Raw genomic sequence first — 16,883 nt, forward strand, 5'->3', positions numbered from 1 at the left:
CAAGTACTGAAATGCTGCAATGAGGTCAACCTGGATCCTTCTCTTCTGCAGGATGAATATCCCCAGCGCTCTCAGCCTTTCTTTGTCAGAGACGTGCTCCAGCCCCTTGATCATTTTTTGGCCCCCCTCTGGACCAGCCCTAACAGATCAACATCCTTCCTGTGCTGGGGGCTTCAGACCTGGATGCAGTACTCCAAGTGGGGCCTCACAAAGTGAGAGCAGAGGGGGACAGTCACCTCCCGCAACCTGCTGGCCACTTCTCTTTTGATGCAGCCCAGGATGCAGTTGACCTTCTGGGCTGCAAGCACACACTGCCAGCTCATGTCAAGCTTTTCATCCATCAGAAGGATGTGGAACTATTAGAATGAGGAGGGCCGCAAAGATGATCAAGGGGCTGGAGCACCTCTCCTATGAAGAAAGGCTGAGGGATTTGGGGTTGTTCAGCTTGGAGAAGAGAAGGCTCTGGGGAGACCCTAAAGTGGCCTTCCTAAAGGTCTTATAGACCCCCCCCTAAAGGGGGTCTATAAGAAAGCTGGGGAGGGACTCTTTGCCACGGAGTGCAGTGATAAGACAAGGAGTAATAGTTTTAAACTAAAAGAGGGTAGGTTTAGATTAGATGTAAGGAAGAAATTATTTACTATGAGGGTGGTGATGCACTGGAACAGGTTGCTAGAGAAGTGGTGGTTGCCTCATCCCTGGAAGTGTTCAAGGCCAGGTTGGATGGAGTTTTGAGCAACCTGATCTCGTGGGAGATGTCTCTGCCCATGCTAAGGGGTGGGGGGGAGGGGTTAGAATTATATGATCTCTAAGGTTCCAGTCCAAACCATTCTATGATTCTATGAAATTAAGGTAATGGCAGGAATAAAAGGAGTTAGTAGCTGGCTGTGATAAAGTAATTAATTTCTCTGGGAACTGACAATATTGGAATTGATCGACATTGTCTAAAACTGATTGAATGATGAAACAGTGATGCAGAAGAGCAATGTAATATTTTTTTTAATGTCAAAATTATTAATAAAGTTAAAAATAGACAAAATAAAGTTAAAAATTAGTCATAAATAGATCATGGAATAAGTAAATTAATTTTGGGGAATTAAAAATGCTGACAATTAATTACGGAGTGAGATATGCAGAAAAATGGTTGTATATTTCTTCAATTATAGTATTAATTTAAAAATTCATATATTAATTACAGAGGGAGCAATCAAAGATTTAATGTAAATGAATAACTAGTGAAAAGCCTGACTGTATCGGATGCTTTTGGTATAGAGCAAGGTGTGGAGGTTGACAGTGGGGGGGGAGCATGATAGCCAATAACCTTTAAGACCCTACCAGGCCTAGTAATTTTACCATATCACTTCAAACAGGGTAGCAGAGGAGATGGTAGATTAAAACAAGAATTTTAAATCCTCTCCTCAGCAAAGTGGGGGCTGAACAGGAAAGTATTATTTACATCACCATATTCTAAGAATGAATTTTCAGCAAGACATGAGGCATCACTTAAACCAAACCCTGAGTGTGAAAAGTTCCCCAAGATTTCTTTGAATGCTTGGGCCTTTAAAAATGAGATAGTAGTTCTTTCCCTCCCTGTATTGAATACATTTCTTGTTTGGCTCAAAGGGCTTACAGACCACCAACAATGCCATGAACTTTTCTAGAACTGAAACTAGACTTATCACAGCTTCCGCAACAGTGACAAATCCTAGTAAGAAAAAATGCATTTGTAATACCTGTGTAGTATCATTTTAACTGTTGTGGTCTCAGGATATGACACTGCTTGCAGAAGAGTTAACGTTTGTTTCAACAACTGATACTATTGGGGAAAAAAAAAAAAAAGACAAGTTCTCAAGAGTATTTAATTGAATAACTGTTAACTGTTACCAATTATTCCAAATGTGAAAATAAGTTGAAGTTGGCTTTTTTATATCTGAAGATTTGTGTGTCCCCAGTTCTGTCCATACAGTTCTTACTAATAGTATCACTTCATCTAGTATAACTTTAACTCTGTCTGCAAGTCTTACTTTATTTAATACCTCTGGCAAAGGAAGGTTGGATGTTTTTCTGAATTCAAGAAGTGTATCTGTGCCTTTATTACTAATATATTTTTTCATCTGATTGGCAGGAAAATATGTGAAACTTTTTCTGTAAATATCTTGACTGTATTTGCAGTTGATTATAAAATAAATGTCTACACCAAATTTCTGCTCTTACTTTATCTTCATTCCAACCCCAAGCTTTTCCTACGCGTGCTCTTAAAGCTGATTAAAATCTCAGAGGCAGAGAGCTTCAGGAGTAAAAGAGAAATTGCTGCATTTGAAAAAAATCTAAATTAATGGTAAAGCAATGTGAGAATAAAAAATGAGTAGGTTTTTACGTAGGTCTGTCTCTTTAGGGTCTAATATTTTGTGCAATCCTAACTGGTTTGCATACATGAGGTTAACGCTGTTAAAATCAATGCAGTTTACAGTAGTTCAATTTTGAAGAATGCAGCATATGTAGGAATTGTATTCTATTTGCATGCTTTATAACTGGGTTGGATAAGGAAAACTTAATTTCCAGTTAGGTGTCTGATTGCTGTGGAAATGGAAGATGTGACTGCAGAGTAGATTATCAGTGTCTGGAGCAGGTACTGCATAGTCCAGAGATGGTGTTTAAGATCTTTGGTGGGTTGAAGTGTGAGAGTTAATAAGAATGAACACCATCAAGCTTCTCCTTCCTTTCCTGTTCTTCAAATGGACCCTCATTTGAAATATGGACAAATAAGCAAATACAAATAGGTGTGTGTGCTGTAGTTGTAATCAAACCTATTATTTTTTTATTTTCTTTCTGAAATTGTACCTCTGCACTCTGTTAAATGATTTTTTTTTTTCCATGTTACATTTTATATTATGAGCCCTTTGTTTGCTGGCTTTTGTTATTTTTCAGAAATGAAAAGAGGGGAAATAACCTTAATGTTTGTTTTTGAATTTTTATACAGGTTATATCACTTCAATCTGCTTTATTAAACACTGAGGATGAAAGACAAGATAAGTTTAATTATACACACACTGACCACCACACTGTAACCTTTCAAAGGCACCATAAAATTCTTTAAATTACACACTTCGTTGTAGAAAATCATACACTTGCGGACACATGTTGGCAAGTATTGTGTGATATTTTTAAAGCTAAACTCTGTCCAAATTCTTCACTTTGGAAATAAACTGCAGTTGCTAAATAAACCCCTAAACCAGTCAGCAGAGTTTGGCACTAAGCCTGAAAAATCAATTCCTGTCCATATATTTCATCTGATGTATATTAGGAAAACCACAACAGGAACTAATCAACAGTTTCCTGAGTTGAATGCAAGTATGGACCAAATTAAATTTTCTATATATTACAAAGGATTATCACAGCTTAGTGGGAAGAACTCAGCTTCCGGGTTTCATTTTTAATGGCTCAATTAAAAGAATTGAGTTGCTTAAAAAAAAAAAAGTTTGCTCCTACAAAAGCTTCAGCATATAGATGATATTATTGTGTAAGTATTGTGGTGTCTATCCCATTTCACCTCTTTTTGTTCGTTTGCATCATTTTCATTCTTTGTACAAGTGGTTTTGTCTTACTTTCTGATATTTCAATTTAGATCATATTAAAAGCAGTTCAACTGAGAAAATAAAAACTAGGTTCCTTCCAACCTTACAGATGATTGCACCAGCCTAACTGTACTTCCCTAATTTTTACACATATAGAGTTGCATGGGGACATGAGAAATCTGAATATAGAACCTTCAAGTCAGCTATGAAATATAGACTCATTTTCTAAATAAAATGCTTTCTAGGTTTAGATTATGCTCACCAATGACACTTCGTATCCTGCTTTTTTCAATATTTATCCTACTAGTTCATCTAAGCAGACAATTCAAAATACAGTACACTGTAAGCCAGTTGTTTTCAAAGTAAGAATCAGTGACTAATTCTTGAAATTTATGGCATTTAAAAAAAAAATCTTTATGCTGTTTAATGTAGTTCAGTGGCCTATAGCCCCTCACACCAGTTTCACAATGTTTCTGAAAGTCTGGTACTTATTGCAGTTGCTAAGAATAGTTTGTAAATCTACGAGCTGAAACAAGTTAATAAAGATATAAAGACAAGTAATACATGTACTATCCAACTGCATCAACATATTAGAATTTCTCACAGCAATTGTATAAAACTGACAGTTGTTGAAACTCCTCCTGCTCTTTAGGTCAAAGGCAAGTGATTAGAAGAGGAAGTAGTTTCTGAGTATGGAAAGCCTACTGAGGAAAGCAGCGAGCAACCACTAGACAAATCATTCATGTCAAAAGCTAATATTCCAGTGGTGCAGCAGTAGGAACAGATTGGATGTGTACTTCTGCATTCTTACTCTGAGAGCACTTGATATGTTGCCCACTAGAGACAAGGGTTGCAATCAAAGCTGGGAACTAAATTAGTCATATAGATCAGTTGTAGTTCCTTTTCAGCTGTTACAAATAAAGGCTATTTGAGTGTCAAGATTCTGAAGAACTTTTTCCTTCTGCAGTAGAAACTGGAAGTCCAGAAAGGTAAATTTATAGTGTGAGATGGTGCAGCTATGACCTCACTAGCCAGAATGCCATGGAAACTCGTGTTTGGGGTTAAACCAAGAGGCCCTCAGAGCCAGGTCTGTCTCAGCAGCTATTGGCATCAAAGCATTTCTAGAGTTGTTGAATTTTGGATGCAATAAAGTTGAGATTCTTAGCAGACACAATTACTAAAGACAATGTTGCACTTCCAGCCAATGCAGGTAAGAAGGTTATTGCCTGGTTTTCACTATTATTACTTTCTGCTTGCTTACACTTATTAAATTCTAAATGAAAGTGACTGTCCACAGTGGCACACTGTAATTCTTTTTTAGTAGTTTTCTATTTCAGAATTGCCCGTAATAAAACAGGTGGGAAATGATAGGTGCATAAGTGTTTCAATTTGTTTGGAGGATTAAAATTGAAAGGATCGGAAATCAGAATGTGTCTTCCTCTCATCTCAGTTTTGTTCTAGTGTGACTTGGGGTGAGTTACTGATTCAGTTCCCATGATGACACTATGTGCAGCATGGGAGCGTTAATGGGTTCTTCATAAAGCCATTTGAAATAGTGGAATTTATTAAGGGGCAAAATAGTGTGGTTGCTACTATGCTTGGAAGATTCAGGACTGTAAGTTGTTATGAAGGGTGAAGCTGATAGCAGCATTGGTAATGCAACTGAGTAATTTTTGTTTTATTGTCCTCTTTTCGGTTGCTTCTGTAATTTAAAATGCTTATATTTTTTACTGTAAAATGAATATTAGATTATAAATAATCTCTTCAAACAGAAGAAAGGTTAATGGCAATTGAGACTCAGTCTAGGGAAATTAGGAGAAGATGCCAACTTGAAAACTCAAGCTTTTATGGAAGTACTTGAAACTCTATTCTCTTGATCCTCTGTGGCGTTTTCTACTGCAAAGGAGTTTATAATACATGTATAAACTTACCCTGGAGATATTCAACAGAACCTACACAAGTGCCACAGATTCTGTTGTATGCTTTTTTCCTCTCTCCCCAGAATAAGCGTTAGGTATGGTCTGGAAGCAGTCTACAAGGTCTGTTTTTGCTTTTAAGATACCAAGCAGGGCATATTCTAATGACAGACATAAAACAGTGGCAAATCTGGGAATGGTTACAAATGCTGTTGGTCTGAACATTTTAAACTCTCAACGTATTTGAAATTAACTTTTTGTTTTTGGGGATGAGGTCTTAGAAAAGGGGAATTTCCTCATTTTAGGTTTCTCATTTTTCTTCAGTTCTTAGTCATTGTGTTTTCTCAAAAATATTCAGCTATGTGGCGAAGAACTGCTAGTAGAAGACTACCTACTACATGCAGAGAATTTTGTTTCCTGGCTCATAGTTTTGGATGAAGCTATGGTGTTTGGAATGAGCTAGACAGGTGAGAAAAGAAGGTGGACTGTTGCTGCTACTGAATATTTGCATAATCAAAACACAGTATTTGATCATTACTTTGAAGCCTTATGTTATCAAATTCTTTCTTGTCAAATGTCTGCCATTACATCTCTCAGAAAGCAGACGTATCATGCTTTCACTAATATCTAAACAAACAAACAAACAAAACAATAAGAATAAAGTTTTTAAAAAAGCAGTGAGCCTAAAACAAGTTTAGGCACAAAGTGCTGAAGGAAAAATAAGATTTCTACTTTAGTGGTCCTCAGGGAAGATCCTCCTGCTGTTATCTTTTCTATTCTACCAAGGGTGTTCAAAGTAAACTACTTTTTAAGGCTTATTCATTTTACCACACAGGGAGAAATGATCTCTCTGAGGTAACTCAGCAGAGAAGGAAGCACTGACAAATATGTTAACAAATCATATGTCTTGTGGAGCTTCCTTCCCTTTATCTTTGATTTTACAAGGTTAGTATTAGTTCAATATAGTAACAGTGGCATTATGGTGTGGCATGGAAACTGAAAGGATTTTCATCTTAGTCTAATTAATTAAAATGTTACCATATTTCAGTGGAGGAAGTCTCATGTCCTAAGTGAGAGAAAACCATTTTCTTGCATCTAATTGGCACAAATAAAAAACATTGCATATATCCCTAGGATGGGTGATGGGATGTTTATGCCAGTAGTGATCTTCAACAAAAACCCACTGACTCCATGCGGGGTATTTTATGCCAACATCTTTGCATAGCAGATGTCTTTCTTATCTCTTTGGGGAAAGCTTTTAATTATGGGGATCAAGAGCAGTCTACCACAGATCATTAGAGTGTGGAGACCCAAAGTAGAATGACTAACTGGTACCATGCACAAATACTTCAGCCTAAGCATGGGTAGTTACATGGAATTGTCTAGTTTATGTTTCTGCAAAACTTTCAGAGATTTCATTCTATCTGGAAAATAAGGCAATTCCTGGAAAATATTTTGCTGTTGTCCTTGTGATTTCAGAATAGGATTTGCTGGGAATGGAAACAAATAGTGTACAAAAGATTTCTGCATTGCCAAAAGTTAAAATATACAGAAATTATTGGAGTATACTTTTATTTATTTTTTATAAGAATAAGAGCAAATACAGATTCTCTTGAAGGCTTTATATATTCCTTACTCTTTCTTCCAGATCTATTTTGTAAGTAACCCTGTCAGAAATAGTGCCTCTAATCTCTGGTGGCTTGTCTTCTCCACAACCCTCTACTTCACAATGTTCTTAGAGCTTTCAAGGATTCCGCCCCTTGAAATACAGAAGCGCTTCTGTTGACTAGATAAATAAATTAGAAAACATACTGAACGTGACAAGAAAAACTTATTTGCTATTTCTGGTTAGGAGAAATAATTGAAATCTGTTTACTCATAAGTCTTTCACATTTTACATGGAAATGAAGAATCACCCACTCCAAGGTTACCTGCTGTTCATTCTACCATAGCACCTACTCTTTCAACATTTGTTATTTGAGTTCAAGTTCTGACTGTCTTTTGCAGCTCATTTTAAAAATGAAACGTAGAACGATCAAGCTTATTGTCTCTTAGTATTAAAATTAAATAAAATAAAACTGATGGATTAACTCCAGTCTGAGGAAATTGTAGACATGTACCTGTTTTAGCAAGCAGAGAACGTAAAAATAAATGCTCGTAACAAACTGTTCAGGTTATTGGTCCATTTCTCTCTCTCTGTCTCTCTTTTTAAAGTTGTAGTTATGATCTCTGCTGCTTTGCTTTCCAGATGTTTAGAAAAGTCTGTTGTTTAACAGCCCATATACTACAACTGCCAGCTTATTTTTGTGTCAATATAGACTTTATCTTAACTATTTCTTCTCCCTCGCTAATACTGCTACTACAGTAAGCATATTTATAGAGAGCTTTCTGCCTTTCTTATTGCAGTGGTGAATAATCAAACCGTTTTTAACCGTTTATTGTAGACCAGAGAGTCTCCTGATCTGATTAATTGGCTTCGGTTCCTTTGTGGTATATCTGGGAGATTTAAAATGATAGACAGTAAAAGATCCACAGAACTGCCAGCTCAGCACCAAAGCCACTCCTCATATTAGAACAGAGATGAATATGATATAGCCTTGAAAGACTCTTACAGGACTGAAGTTTTATGGAAAGAAAAGTAAAGGATAGGTCCCTTGGGTATGCAATGGCAACCTAGGGCACTGAGTAACTCTGAACTTCAGCTGGAGAGAGATCCACAAGGGCAACAACACATTTTCAGTGTCTGGTGGAGAAACAAGTCACCTGACGTGATATGGTGCAGCCCAGTTCTGCACTGGTGTCAAGGCAATCTGAGATAGTTTTCGTTGTAGGAACAAAATGTATGCCAAAGATAGAAAACACTGGTAGTCATGTCTGTTCTTGAATGGGCTATGTGCTGGGGACTGGTGGCAGCCTAACCAACACGGCAGCTGGGACCAAAGGCTGAGAACAGCAACATAAATATAGAAGGTATGACTGAAAAGTGTCTCCCTCTAATGACAAAGGCTCTCCTACATAATATTCTGTTACTAAATCCTTTTAAATGAGTTGAAACACAGTAGTAGCTATTTACATTTTGTCATATCTTATTGTGTTGATGAGGCAGCAGACTAAGATGGAGTTAATAGTGCCTATATGTGCTGGAGTTACTATTTGCTTATACAAATCAATGGAATTTGGAGAGTAACAAGTATTTTACTGGAGAACTAGTTGCAGATTAAATTGCATATTTTTTCTTTCAAGCTTCTATTGTCCTACTGATCCTATAAATGTTTGTAGTAAGTATGTCATCAAAGCAAATTGCAAATACATGAGAAACTGTGGGAAAAACTCATTTGCATTCACCTTTAATAAGTCTGTAAATTCTCTTAATGATCCACAGTGATTCAGTCATTTGCTAATGTAAGAAGCATGCAGTAATGCCAGGACCCACTTTTTCTCTTATTGAAAATGATTCCAGGTTTGTTAGCCACTTTTGAGAGCTACTACTTAATTTCATTTGTATATTAAATAATGGACAGTTATTGCATTCCTAGACAACCACTAACTATTCCTATATAGCTAAACTATTGAATAATGAATCATTCTCTGAATATGTTAAGCACACACTTTAATCCCTTTATAACTGAATTGGAACAGAAATCACATTTGTTTGAAGTATCTTTCAAAAACTGACTAAAGTTCTGATATTAAAAAATGTTTCCTCAAACATAACTTATTTTCAGAAGCATATGGTCTTTATAGAAAACAAGTTTATTTCCAGGTTATAAAATGCTTCAGAGATTATATTGTTTCAACTGACCTGCACTGGTCTTTATTTGGCTTTTTTACCTGCATGTGCCTGGCATTCCCAGTTCACATTGTGGGGGCAAAATGTGTATTGCTTTTGCCCCAGCTCAACCTGTGAATTAAGGCCTTGGAGAAATAACACACAGATGTGCTAATTTGAAAGTAGAATCAAAGTCTGACAGGTGAATGTGTACTCATCATCAGTGCAAAGTCATTAAAAAAAAAAAAGCTTTCTGCACTCTTTCAAAACTCTGGAGAGTTATAACTATAAGAAAAAAATATAATTTGTTTCCCTCAGGGTCTCATATTTTCCCTCTTGTCTAGGGAAAAGCCCACAGTGGGTCAGATTCAAGAAGACAATTCCTTTGGCTGCAGTACAGTTGCTGCAGCTTACAATGATATACCTCACAGGTGCCCAAACTTGTTTTTTGTTGCTCTTCTGAAGATGGGGGTTCAAGAGCTTCAGACATCATTGCATGTTTTTTTCTTTTTTTTTTTTTTTTTGAATGCATACTAGGGCAAAATTTTCTCCCAGTAATGGTGAGTGTTCTTTCTACTCTTTATTTTGTTCTTCACCTATGTAGTAGTTGCTGTCATAATGAGGAAAGGAGAAGAAAAATATGCTCTAAAAATATTCAGTCTTGTTGTTTACATCACAAGGCACTTTACACCAGTTTTTCGGGGGGGGGGGGGGGAGGAGTGAGGGTGGTGGTGTTCAAACAACATAAGCAAAATTGCTACACTTCACATGTTAGTAAAACTTGTATAAAAACAAAATATGTGGAATGGCTTCTCTTTATAGCCAAATGGACAGTCTTCCTTACATAGCAAAAAATGTATTTTTGGTGTGCTCCAGGAGGAGTTGAGCTGTGATTAAAAGTTGTTATTTTTAAATGACAACTCGGATCACATACAAAGACATCTACTGGCTTGGGTCACACATTGGTTGAAATGAAGTCACTTTGTTCTTCAAACAGTGGAACAAAGTATATTCCAAAAAAAAAATTTGAAAGCACATTGAAAGCTTGATCTTGACTCAGTGATACTTGTCTTAGAATGTCCGAATGTGCAGCAGATAGAGACTGAGGAAGGAAAGGAAAAGAAAAAAAAGAAACAAACACATTTAAGAGCATTGCTGCAGTTTGCTTTTGTTTTCACTGACCATGTTCCCAATCTGCACCAAGGCTGTAGTCATGTTTTACTTCTCAGAATGTTGTTACTCTATTGTGCAGAACAAGGATTCCATCCTCACATTCCCATAAAAATAGTAAACTGTTGTGTTAAAAGAATTCTGGTTGATCTCACTTCAATAGAAACTACTTGGAATGCTTTGCCACAAACATTTTCAAAGCTATTACATCCTTTCATTTTATTTGCATATTTATGATATTTCCTGGATATTTTCTGGATATAATTGGTTTTTTAGTTAAGGTTGCTAGACAAGTCTCAGCTGTTATTTCAGTTTCTGGATCAATAAAGTCTAAACAATTGATCAAATAGAGGATTGGATTTGAATTCTTCAGCAAAATCAGTGTATCACAACATAGAAAGGACCAGGAGGGAGAAGTCTGCCAAGCCCTGCAGCCAACGTTGCAAGGATGCTTTTACTGGTAAGGTGTATTGCAAACAAGCCTCCTTCAGTCTGACATGAAATCTATTCTTCTCATTGGCCATATTGGGAAGTTTTTAGAAGGACCTTTAAGATTATGCCCAACTTCAATAAAATCTGTTCATATTAAATTGAAAGTTACCAAGGAGGAAAGAAACAAAATGTGGCTTTCTTGGGAGAAAAATTAATCAGATTTTTTGCTTTAGCAAATTTACTGCCCTAAACCATCAAATAGTTGGTGAAGTTGTTCTGCAGCAGTCCTTATGCATAGCATGGAGATGGAAAGAGAAGATAGGATGGAAGCCAGTTATTGTATGAGCTGTGTTATCAATACAAATAGCAAGTATTATTGCCTAACGTTCAAAGACTGATTAAAACCAGTGTTATATTTAAACGAGCATTTAAAATTCTTTCCAGTCTGGGGCCTGCCTTCAATATTGCTTTGAATGAGGATCTTGATCTCAATCACCAATCTTCCCTCCCCACCCACAGGTTTAAAACTTCATTTCCTGTTTTTAATGTATTTGAGTGTTGAAATAATAGTTATCACTGTTGGTAATATGAATTTAGCAGCATGTCAGGCAGAAGAAATACATAAACAAAATATTAAAAAAACAACAGCAAAAAAAACCAAAACCAAAAACAAGAGATTCTATTCCTTTGATGTAGTAAAAGTAATAGGAAAAAACATAATTACTTTGCAAAAGTGCATTTCATTCTTGAGCTACACTTGGAAATTTTCTCCCTGAAAAAAACCTTAATATTCTAGGATATAATGGGATATATGCTGGGATGCTTGATCAAAATTTTAGATGGCCTGTGGTTTGCATCCAGGATTGGAAGCCAATAACAGTTTTTAATTTATTTATTTTTAGGTAACTTAAGTTGCCTGCGGGAGGATTTTGGAAGAAAAAAGAACTCTGTGAATCCTAAATACTCACTAATGATATAACAAAAATCTAAGGAGTTCCATCAGCCTAAAAAATAATTGCAGTTTGAGATTTAATTTCTAGAAAATTACTTTTATCAAAACCTCAGTTTTCCAACAGCTTTCTGTTTAAGCCATAATTTTGCAAATATTATTTAACTTAGTAAAGAGAGGTTGCTCAGATTTGGATTCCATTCTAATTTAATTCCTTGTTCTGGTTGTTTATGAAAACTTCATTTAGAGATGAGTTTTCTTAGAATTAAGAATTAAAATTCTTGTTCTGACAAACTGGAAACTCTAGAAGAGTTAGCAGTTCTTCCTGCTCACCACTCTGGGTTTGCAATTGCATGGATCTTGTGAAATGACCAAACAACTCAGTGAAAAAAAATAGATGATAGAATATGATCTGTTTAGCTACTTTCCTAAACTTGTCTAAAATATTTCCTCTGTGTTTACTAGAGCAGTAAGAACCTTTTATATAAAATGGAACCTTTATATAAAATGGATGACCATTTTAAAGGAAATTAGAATCCAATTTCAGATCAAATCAGAATTAAGTGTTTCTTAAGATCTATATTGTCTTTTTTTAGTCACTTCTTTAAAGTGAAGAAAATATTTTGAGTCTCTATCACTAGTTTTTCAAGGATTTTCTATTTTAAATGTTGTTTTGAATTTATTCCTTCAGCAGCTGGTAATACACATTTTTACTGGGGAGGCTTTTTATGTATGTAGGAAACATCTCAAGTATGGATTTTCTATTTTTGTCGATGTACATAGTAATATGGAACAATTATATTTCAAAAAACAGAATGTAAGTTTTCATGCAGGTATGTAAGGTATGTAAATACTGCAACTTAGAGGACCTGTTTACTTGCAAAATAGACTTTTCTCATTTTATTCTGCATGATAACTCTTAGACCTTTCAAAGAAAAGTCAAAGGTAACTCCGACCTGCATGAAAGGGCATGCAGCAATTATTTTCCTGATGCTTAATATGAAATAAAACATTTCAAAAGGAATGTGAAATAATGGTTGGTTGAAGCAGGCAGAGTAGAGTCTGGATAACTTTAACCTATAATATTTTTAAATAAATAATCACACAAGACAGGACAAAGTACATCTTTAGTGCTGGGATTGGTATATGCATTGAAAACATTTTGTCTCACATGAGCGCAGAAGTGCAAGTAGATGGAAAGAGGCACGTAAACTAGTTCAGACTGCCAAACAGAAGGCAACAGAAATGGAGCTATTTGGTGCCTTGCTATTATCAGCTACAGAAAACATTAGACAGGTTTTACTAGCAACCCATGTGTTGGTCTGTGGATTCAACTCAGATGAGTTAATTGTTCTAGTATGAAATCTAAGCTAGCAGCAGCACCTTGCATGTTCTGCCTTATGGCTCATTTGCATAAATTACTTTGCAGAACAGGAGTATGTCTACAAAGGTCACTGTTATAACTAATGATTTTTATTTTTTATTTTTTTCCCACAAACATAAATGCCATATGCAAATTTAAATGACTGTGAAGATGCAGTAATTATTATTTCTGGTTCAGTTTGCTTAGAGACCACTGTAATGAAGATATATGAATATATCCACACAAATACACTAACATTTCAAAAATGCGTATAAGTAAGGTGAGTAGAGTAATTCTAAACATGAATGTCTTCTATTTAAAAATCACTTCTAAAAATTGAAAGGTTTTGGCAACAAATGTAGCTTAGGCTAAGTAAGCCACTTACTAGTATTTTAAACCTCAAACCTGAAAATGTTTGTTTATTTGTTGTTGTTTTATTCTAGCAGTTTTTTTTTTTTTAAAATTTCAGAAAACTATGCTTCTTGAGGAATGTTTGTATGGTCTAATCTCTTGCTACTAATTATTAGACATATGTTTCTGATACATATTTTACAGCTTAAATTGCTGCCCTTGCAGAAAGGGTTATAATTCATATTAACTCATTTAAAATGACTACGCATTAAAGTAAAGAGCAGCTTCAAAATAGTCTTAAGTATTTTTTTTTTCATTTTTTAAATACGAAAAACTCCAAAGTTCTCACTTAATTGTAAATCTATATATCTCTTTTTTTCCCATCTTCTGTGTGTAATACCATTTAGATAGAGCATTCAGTAGGTAATATTGAGTACTTGCTTGCATAATTTTACTATAAGAAAATTTGACATGTCATTCTACATCCTAAATTTTGATTCAGTCACAACTGAAAATATGGGAGATCATCTTTGTGATCTTAAAATTAATTATATATCCTCTGCCCTAGCTTCAACTTTCTTCTCCTCTCTTTCCCCCTTTCCTATTCACAAAGTGGTTGTAGTAAACAGTCAAGATGAGGGACACCACCTTTCCTCTTCCCTGAGCAAGGAAGATGTCTTCAATACATGTTAAGTGTAGTTAGTGTCTCTTAGCACACTGCAAAATTGTGCTTTCATTCCTGAGATCTTTCAAACGGTGCAAAAAAGCTGGAAGCATCTCTACCTGCTTTTACGCTACATTCCATAGCTTATTGTAAGAAAGAGGCTATTGTATCAGAAAATCTAAGATCATAAATAAAGGTAAAGTACTGGCTTTTGTCACAGCTTGCTACTGAATACTGAGAATGTGTGCATTATGCACTGCTACCTTCTGCCATGTCTGCTGTAATGACCTTTTGCTGTAATGGCTTTTGGTACAGTAGCATGGCACGTGTTATATTAACCAAAATCAAGCACATTTTGCAATTGATGAATATGTTTCTAAAGCTGTACTTTCACCTTTTTTTAACTTATGTATTGTAAAATATTTATTTTTAAAAAAATAGCAAAAGGCAGTAAACTTTTAGCATTCATGATGGGATACTAAAAATCTACAGTAAAATTTCCTTATCATTGGACAGTGGCCCATCAAACTCAAATGTTTGCTAATTCATTTCTCTTATTTTTTTTTACTATTATATTTTTAATGCATCTTCCAGTGCTAAGATGTTTATCTTAAATGCATATACATCCTGTTCTCATTTGGAAAAATCATTGTTTGAGATAGATGTCAGATATAGTTAATAATACTTATAATTATTACAATTTTTTTTCATCAGTGGGTTTAGCAAGCATAGATACCTTAGTACATCTTGAAAACATTAAAATAATCTGTTCATATTTTAAAAGTTAGTGTAGACACTTAATGGAGTGATAGGAAATGTATTTAAAAGGCAGCAAAACAGCTATTAATCAGTCATAATACTGCTGTTTAAATCCATGCTTGGTAGAAAATACAATTTAATCCATGTTGTCAGTAAAATCTTTGGATAAGTAGGGACTTATATCCTTCATCAGTTGTTAGTTCTAATGATTTTTATTTTTATTTTTTTTTTCTGATCTGAAATATTTGTATTTTGCAGAGTAGGAAGCAAATGGTGCAGAGCAATGATATTCTTCCTAATTTACTGAAATACAACATCCTAGTTTAGGGAAATAACTGCCCTTAGAAAGATAATTTTCAAGGTTTTTGCTGAAGAAGTTCCTGAAGCATGTGGTGTGAACTACAACCTGCCATGACTGAAGGATATCTTTTCAGGTCAAAAGTAATATTGAGGTTAAATCCAAGGAGATAGCATTATCTCCTGATAGAATTATCAGGATATATAAGATATCTCCATGCTATCTCCATGATAGAATTATCACAGCAGCAGAATAGCTATCATTTATCATTAATAATACTAATGATATTATTTAGCACCCACTGTGGACACTGGAAAGCAAAGGTGACAAAAAATAGTAGACTGGACAGCAGAAAGGACCAGAAAGGTTTTTGTTCAGGAGAGAGTCCTAGTTTAGACCTGAACCAGTCAAGAAGGAATTAGCTGATTATATGGCAGAGGACAATATTTCTTCCTTCCAACCGACTCTGAAGGATTAGAGGACAATTGGTGAGCAGGAAAAATAAAAAAACATAATAAACAAAAGAAACATAAAAAACAAAACCTGGTCTCCTAAATTCCAAAGGAGTTTCAGTCCTTTACTCTGGTGAAACAAAAATAAAATAAAATACAGATATTTAATAATTTTATCATCTGTGTTCAGTTTATGCTAGGCAAGCTGAAGAGTAGATTGGAAACCCTTTGAGAAGTCCATGCTTCTAGCATGTTTTTGAAAAAGTAATCAAGCCAAACAAATAAATGCAGGTAATATTCAGAGGCATTCAGAAAGACATTTCATATAAGTATGTTACAACAATATTACATTTCACATTAACATCAAAAAAGGTAATTTTGCTCACTTAAAAAAAAAAGTTATTCTTAGGTTAAAATGTTGCTTTGAAACCAACAAAAATGCCACTTAAAAACTCTTTAAAGTGTTTTACAGTTTGTTAAAGGTTGAGTCCAGTTTCATATTTGTTGGATTTTCTCTTGGGATAAAGATTGAGTTTAATGAGTTTCACCAATATATACAATCTCTATATCAGTCCCCCTAATACAACATGACAGCGCACCGGAAACATTCCTTGGAGAGAAATGCTACAGAGTATTAGAGGATTAAAGACTAAAATGATTCACTGGAGTTGACAGACCAGTTATTTTTAAAACAGCTTCAGATAAGTTTTAAAATGCAAGAAATGCCCTTGCTGCCAAAATCTGTCCTATGTTAGTTATTTCAGGCATGTGAGTGGCTAGATTTCCATTCTTTATCAAGACATTTAATTACGATGTTTTTATTTTATAAAATTAAATTTCAGAAAGGGATATCTCTGATCCTTCTTGGAACAGGAGGGCATAGTCTAGTCTGTTAAGAATTATTTAGGTTTTGGCAGGTTTCAAATTCACAGGTAGAGATTTCCCTATAACTGATTTTACAGAATGTAATTTTAGCTACATACCACCTAATTTTGCTTCTTATCTCAGAATAACATTTTGTCCACATATACAAGCATAATATAAGAAACCTTTCTTAGCCAAGGCAATAGCTATACATACAATTTAACTAAATACTACAATGCGTGGAAGTTAATATTTCAAGTTTTTGTTTTGTTTTTAGAAACCCAGGAGATTACATTCACAGGAAAATTCTGCCTACAATAATTT

General features: G+C 35.0%; 1 long non-coding RNA gene across 1 annotated transcript in view; it reads left to right on the plus strand.

The window, feature by feature from the left end:
* Positions 1-4,641: 4,641 nt before the first annotated feature.
* The window catches only part of LOC136789916 (uncharacterized), a 78,535-nt gene continuing 66,293 nt past the window's right edge, over positions 4,642-16,883 (plus strand). Inside the window, exons 1-2 of the long non-coding RNA XR_010828971.1 lie at positions 4,642-4,782; positions 5,847-5,955. This is a non-coding gene — a long non-coding RNA (uncharacterized lncRNA). The remainder of the gene's footprint in view (positions 4,783-5,846; positions 5,956-16,883) is intronic.

The sequence above is a fragment of the Anser cygnoides genome, chromosome 2 (assembly GCF_040182565.1).
Source record: "Anser cygnoides isolate HZ-2024a breed goose chromosome 2, Taihu_goose_T2T_genome, whole genome shotgun sequence".
NCBI classification, from domain to species: Eukaryota; Metazoa; Chordata; class Aves; order Anseriformes; family Anatidae; genus Anser; species Anser cygnoides.